The sequence below is a fragment of the Orycteropus afer genome, unplaced genomic scaffold (genome assembly GCF_000298275.1).
Source record: "Orycteropus afer afer isolate SDZICR_OR568_19922 unplaced genomic scaffold, OryAfe1.0 scaffold00403, whole genome shotgun sequence".
In the NCBI taxonomy this organism is placed as follows: Eukaryota; Metazoa; Chordata; class Mammalia; order Tubulidentata; family Orycteropodidae; genus Orycteropus; species Orycteropus afer.
In genome coordinates, this window is record NW_006921990.1 from 1,338,331 (window position 1) to 1,345,454 (window position 7,124).

Genomic DNA, 7,124 nt, shown 5'->3' on the forward strand with positions numbered 1-7,124 from the left:
CCCTGCTAAGAAGTGGAGAGAGGGTTGAGATGCGCTGTGGAACCGAGGAGAGAGGGGAAAGTGGTTGGTGCAGTGCTGAACCAGATTTCACCTAAGGGCCATTCTATAAAATGAAAGCAGAAGTGCATGTCAGTCCTCTTGTCTGGAAAACTCTCCATAACTCCCCAGAATCTCATAGGAGAGCCTTTTTCTCCTACTTCTGAAAGCAGCTCACTTCTCATGCGGTTTATTTTATATTCATGTACCACTATAGGACCTGTATGTTAGTTTTCAAAAAATAAGGAGGGCCTGACATCCGAGCGAGAAAATAAATTACCTACTTAGAGCAATTTTCAGGCCTTCTGATTATATGGAACACCAGGAAATGTGCATGACCTCTAAAACAAAAATAATGATATAAACAAAGCCTATCCCAAATACAAGTTTTCTTAGGTTCTTTAGAATAAACACGGATGGGGATGTTTGCTCTGATTTATTGGTCTAAACTGACACTTAAATGGGACTTAATGCTGCAGGATTTGAGTATCAAGGTTTCAGACATTTATATGGACTTTGTTAAGTAGGGTTTTTAAATATTGTAGCTTATGAAATAGCCATATTTAACTTAAGGATTTTGTTATAAAGCTCGTAAGCTGGAAAATGATAATGGATTACTAAAACATTTAATGGCTTTCGCATAAACATGTTCTTCCACCAACTGGTCATCTTTGATAATCACTAAAGCTTGGGGTCAAGATGTTCGATAATTATTTTTCTAGCAAATTTCTTCAACAGAATATTAAATGATTAACATCTGTTAAAACTTTAACAGGAAAACTTGATTAAAATAAAGCCCTTAGCTGAAGCATATTGTTTTCCTAATTTTAGTATTATGCTTTCTAGAGATGAGTCCTTTTACCATCTAATGCACTATAGAAATTATGTCAGTAATTTTAAGCCAACTATTTTTTTTGACAGGAAATAACAAGAAATTTGTTTCCTGTAGCATTTTACATTTATGATGTAATTGAATTGCTAAAATGAAAAGAGCGTATATGATGAAGGGAAATGGGAAATCTGAAATGATTCATCTATATTGACATACCTGCAACTCCTAATGCTCTCCAGAGCTTGTTTAGGTAAAATGTCTTCCTGTCCAAAGCCTACTGGACAGACTGGAACATAAAGGAAGACTCATTGTATGTGGATTTAATACTGGGACTAAAAATACTGCTTGTTGTGAATAGCAAACCACTTCTAACCTGTTTGAAAGACTTTTGAAAGAAAAAGAGTATAATCCTATTAGGGGTTGTTGGTGATTTGAAAATCGATTATCTTTGTTTTGAAATTTCATTTTTATTGGTATTTCTGCAGTGGGCACTCACTTGGCCTGAATAAATGCCCCTGGTTTTCAAACCTAGGTAGTAAGTACTGGAGGATACATACAAAAATAGTCATTCCCCTTGGTAAGCACCACTTTGATCTTTACACTTTCTTTTTACTTCTACCTCTTAAGCAAGATCATTTGTGATGGCTGAATTGCAGTTGCAGGAAGCTCAATTGGTCTGAAATGAAGCAGGATTTTAGATTCAGTGATCATCTAGCTCACATTTTCTCTTGTCATTCTTCCTTTGAGCAAATTGAAACTAGTTTGAGAAATCAGTATTTATGCAGAATTTCTTTAAAAAGTTATGACTAGTTTCAAACTTCTGGATAGTGGATGAAGTATACCACTACTTGGACTTTTGGGGATTGTACATTGTGGTGGATAGGAGATTCAGATAAGGAATTGGCAGCTACATGGATCTTGGAGTATACTTCAATTAGCAAGCCCTTAAGTGTTACCTAATTTATGTGAGAGGTATTCCCCTCTTCAGAAGAGGTGAAAGTTCTGGCTTCTGGGGGGAAGTGGTTACTCATAACCTTTAATTAGTTTGAACTTGGGAGAAGTAAGAACGGTGGTTGACATTTTAAAACAATAAGTGAAAAATTATTTCTAAGTTGCCATATGGATTTTTGATAAAGCAGTCAAAATATCCTCTTTCTCTTCTTCAGAACTTTCTTAGGAGTGGATGTGCTTGTCTGACACTGGAGATGGTCCAGTAGAAAGAGTACTAGAAAGGCAGAGTAGTTTAACCAGTTGAGTAAATATTCAAGTTATGCTCTTCTGGTTTACAGATTGAACAGGACAGGAACCACATTAACAGGAATAGATGTATATGAATCAGTGCTAAGAAAAGTTCCTTGTTAATTTGTCTCATCTTTTACAGAAAGGCTTTTTTCCCCCCATTGGTTCATCTATTTTCTGTTTATAATACAAATTATAAATTACATAAGATGTGACTGTTAGAAGAAGAGGAGGAGTAGGTAAAACAGAATTTCAGTACTGTAGGAGGCTGTAAGATGTTTTGCTCCTATTCCTACATTTACATCTGATTAGAATTTTCTATTAGTTAAATGACACCTGCTTGTTGGTGACCAGTAAACCACACTGGAGCAATTTGCCCTGCTTGCTGGGATTAATTTCTCTCTCATTCACACTCTTGCACTTCCATAAATACAGAACTCAGACAGTGTTTCTGTTTTGAATTGACTCTCCCTGTTTAGGAGACCTTGAGGGTTTTAAAGAACTAGAACCATAAACCTTGAGGGATTCAGCCTCAGGAAGCAATGTTTGGACTACAAGTCAGTTGGGGTCCTAGACTCTTTGTAATAAAAAAATATTAATATTTGAAACCAGATAATTTGGCAGAGTGAATAATTAGGGTAACATAACCAAACCACTTAGTTTTATAGTACTGTATTTCATTGATGAATATCCAGTGTCTCATTGTTAGATGAAAACAAAAGGTGGTAATATTTTTGTTGTGATGATGAAATTGCTTCATACCTTTGGTTTTTCCTGTAGTGGAGGGTGTTCCTGGATGCAAATTAATATGATGTCTTTCAGATTTTCAGGTGAGATTAGTAGACTTGGCCTTAAAGATCAGCTAGCAGTTTAGAAAATAAGTTGAGAAATAAAATCTCATTCCTTCACCACAAATAATTTAATGTCTAATATGAACACTGTCATACATGATAAAAATAATATAAAGTATGAGTTGTTAGATTAAAGATTGCTCAAGAGTATAGGCTATATATGAAAATATTTGTTTAATTTAGATTATTAACCAGAAAAAATACCATTTTATTTTAAAATTTTGAAAAGAAATCCCCTAATCCTTATTCTCTCTTTTTATTTTCTTTACTAACACAGATTTGATTTTTAGTAGTACAAGTTTTATCTGCTTTAATTTATTGCCTGTTTTTAAAATTAGAATAATTGCTGTTGTTGGGTGCTGTCACATCAATTCCTCTTCATAGTTACCCTATGTGATGCGGTAGAACTACCCTGTAGGGTTGTCTAGCCGCAATCTTTATAGAAGCTAACCATCAGTCTTTCTCCTGAAGAACGTATGGGTGGTTTTGATCTACCAACTATTAGTTTAGCAGCTGAGCACTTAACTGTTAGCATTGCTAGGACTCCTAGATTATTGATGATTTAATTCTCCATTAAACATTGGTCTTTTACTTTTCATTTACATTTTACCATTAGTCCAGAAATCTGGCAACCAGCTTTTATTCTGATCCATATTTTTAACAGATAATAATAGACTTGAATTCTCTGAATTGTGAAGAAATAGTTTCTGACTGATGGAGCTTTAAGAGAGAATATAAAGATTCTATATGACTTTAATAGAGTCTCCCTTATTTATTTACTTATTTTAAAAGAGCTTTCTGAAGAGAATCAAAATCTTATAGGTCCAATAAAAGAAATCATATCTAATCCATACTGACAAACCAAGGAATATTTGAGGTTTAGCATTATGCTTATTGATTTACAGTAAGCAATCACTATTTGTTGAATGAATGACTTTAAGTTTGTTTTTCTTTCTTTTTCTTAATGAGTGATTCTACAGGAATTAAAAATTGAACTATTTTGCCTTCCCTTCTGAGAAGGAATAAGCCAAAAACAGTTCTTACTTCCTAGTTATTATTTTACTATCTAAAGTGCACTAAAAATTTATTAGTTTATATTAACATACCTTCTAAAAGGGAAACATTTCATTCCCAAAAAGAAGTTTATGAACTGAATTAAAAAAAAGAAAAAAGCCTTATAGTTTCAAAGTATTAAGAGGCACTTGTCAGGCATGGTAATAAAGTAATTGAAATGATAAAAGGTGCTTGTACAAGTAAAAAATGTAACTTTTTGACTAAATTAGAATTCCTTTGAGGCTTCATTAAAACTGTAACTTCAATCTTAGTAGCTCCAAAAAAGTAAACAGTGATTACAAGCACTGCTTTCTAAGCCAAAGATTTCTAAAGCCTATCCAAATTAACCAACCAAAAAGAAAGAAAATATGTTATGATATCCAGAATTAAATACTTCTCATCCATAAATCTGTAACTATTAGAAGTTAGTAGATGGGAAACTTCAAGCTAATAGCAGGGTTTACTAAACTTAAAACATCATACTCTTATGATTTTGCAACATTATAAAACCTGAGGCCTTATCATAGCAGGGTTTGTTGATTATCGCTCAATTGTAGCATTTTCTGAAAAGTGACTTTGAAACTCTGACTCTAATCGCTTATTTTATATGAGCAAAGTTTATGAAAATGAAAGATAACACCTAAATTAGGAAAGAGCAAAATGACAACTCTCTGTCCTAGTGTCTTTGTGCCGCCATGGAGTTTATGCTTTTTTAACTTAATGCTTAACTCTGACTTCTTTTGGGAAGACAGAACCATTTAAATGAAAGCTACATGCTTTGCTGCCCACTTAATTCTGGTTCTGATCCTGGCCTTTCTTCCCATCACTTACAAACTGACACTTATTTAAAAAATTAATTGCAAAAATATACATATATGCATTTATATATTTTGTTATTAAGAAACTGAGAAAGAAATTAAATGTTTACTTATTGTGAATAGCAGCAGCGTTTGTGAGTTAAAGTAACAAAATGATCCACTCTGGCTGTGGCTTCCCTGTGGCTTCTGACCAGAGAACTATAAATCTTGTATTTCATTACATAATGAGCTCAACCTACAGCTTCTGGGCATGAAGAGAAACACAAACAAAACATACAGAGCTATAATGTAGTCCTTTACTGTACTAGTCAAAAGTATATGGGTAGTCCATACATTTTATACTATCAAATAAAGCTATTGGGTTTTTTCTCTGATTTGAGCCTTTTTTTTTTTTTTTTTGGTAAACGAGGCTCACTAGTGTTTCCAGGAGAGATTTACTGTATTTGCATGTAAATAATGCACACATTATATGTTTTTGTGTACTGAGCAACAGATCTTGTGTTACTTTCATATGCAGGCTGTACCAATATGTTTTACATGTTGATGGCTCCAATTTCATTTTTTTTCCCCCCTGTCCATTGGATTTAATGTTAAGTCTTCATCTTAGTGCCTGTTGATGTGGAGGTTTGGTTCCCAGGAGCCAACGGTCACTAGCCTTCCCTTGAGTTTCTAAAGCAGCCCCTCTCCTGGCAGGATTCCTTCCCTGCTCTGCAAACTGCTTTCTCCAATGCATGAAGAATTCACTGTTTCCCACCAGCCACTCCTCGGAAGGAAGGTTGGGAAATCCTACTTCCGTAGTGATACTGCCTCAAAAACCCAAGGAGGGGTCGCTATGAGTTGGGGCCGACTCGACGGCAAACAACAACAACAACCCCAGAAACAGAACTGCCTCAGAGCAAACACAATTTCTGTTGTTTATTTTCTAATTACTAGGGGTACTTCCAGGCTTGATTCATGACTTCTGGACTATGGCTTATACCTTTATTGTACAAAGATGACCAAAAGTAATTATTTTTGGACTATTGAATGTGAATGAGGCTAAAAGTCACTTCTGGAAATGTCACTAGACATACACAGCATGTGCATAGTCATGCTATGCCAGAAATTTTTTTTTACATAATTTCGTCATGTGTTCCTGTTACGTGTGTGTGCACATTATTTACATGGATGTGCTATTTGTGGAAAAATACCATACTTTTGCTAACTTGAACTAATGAAAATACAAAAACCAAAAAACCAAACAAATTCACTGCCATCGAGTCGGATCTGACTCTTAGCGACCTTTCTTGGGTTTCTGAGACGGTATCACTATGGAAGTAGATTGCCCAACCTAAGGCCTACGTAGAATTAAGCAAACCTCTCTAGAAAGAAAATATTCCAGTTATCATTTTAAAAAATAATTTGATTGCTATGATGAATTTTTATTTGTCAAAATGGCAGTTTTTATTTTGATTACCACCAGGTATCATGTGATTTGGACTAAACACATCATGCTATATATTATATTTCAATGTCAGTGCATACACATCCATCATTTTTATCTCCAGAAATCAATTCTAACATATCAAGCATGGAAAGAAGGAAAAATTAAAGGTGTTGACAGGCTCCCAAATCAACCTACCTGTTTACTGGTTCTGTGTCCTAGCTTGCAATTCATTTAAATAGTGAAAATAAATGACTTGTCTTAGAAAGTGTGCCTTCCAAGACAAGAATTTTAGGAATGAAGAGAGTGGCTATTTTTGGGTGTTTCATCACAAATTCCTGACTAGAGGTTTGTGGTTTATTAATACTTGAAGAACCTCTTTATCAGTCAGTTATTAACTTAGATACAGGTATATTCTGGGGGTGGGGCGTTAGCTTTGTTTTGGTGTTTGATCATTAAAATTTTATTTCTAAACTTCAATATATTTTTCTTTCCTTTTTATTGAAGGGAGAGTGGTGTGATATGAGGTCAAAAAATAATCCCTTTCCATTTACAACACCTAATATAATTCTGTACATGTCATACGAGCATGTTTATGACTTATAAAATTAGACTGTATGGAAAGATGGAAAGGTGGAAAGACTGGAAGGATGTTGTTTATATAGAGGAAATTTGAAGTAGAAAGGAAGGAACATGAAGAAAGTTAAGAATAAAAATAAACAACATATTTCAGTTCTGTTGGATGTTCAGGGATATTTTGGAAATATACAAAACCATTGATTTATATACAGTTAAAACTGAGAACTGATAAATAAGGCACACTAACTTTTAGAAAAAGCTAAGAAGTAGAAAAGATTATTTAAAAAAAAAAA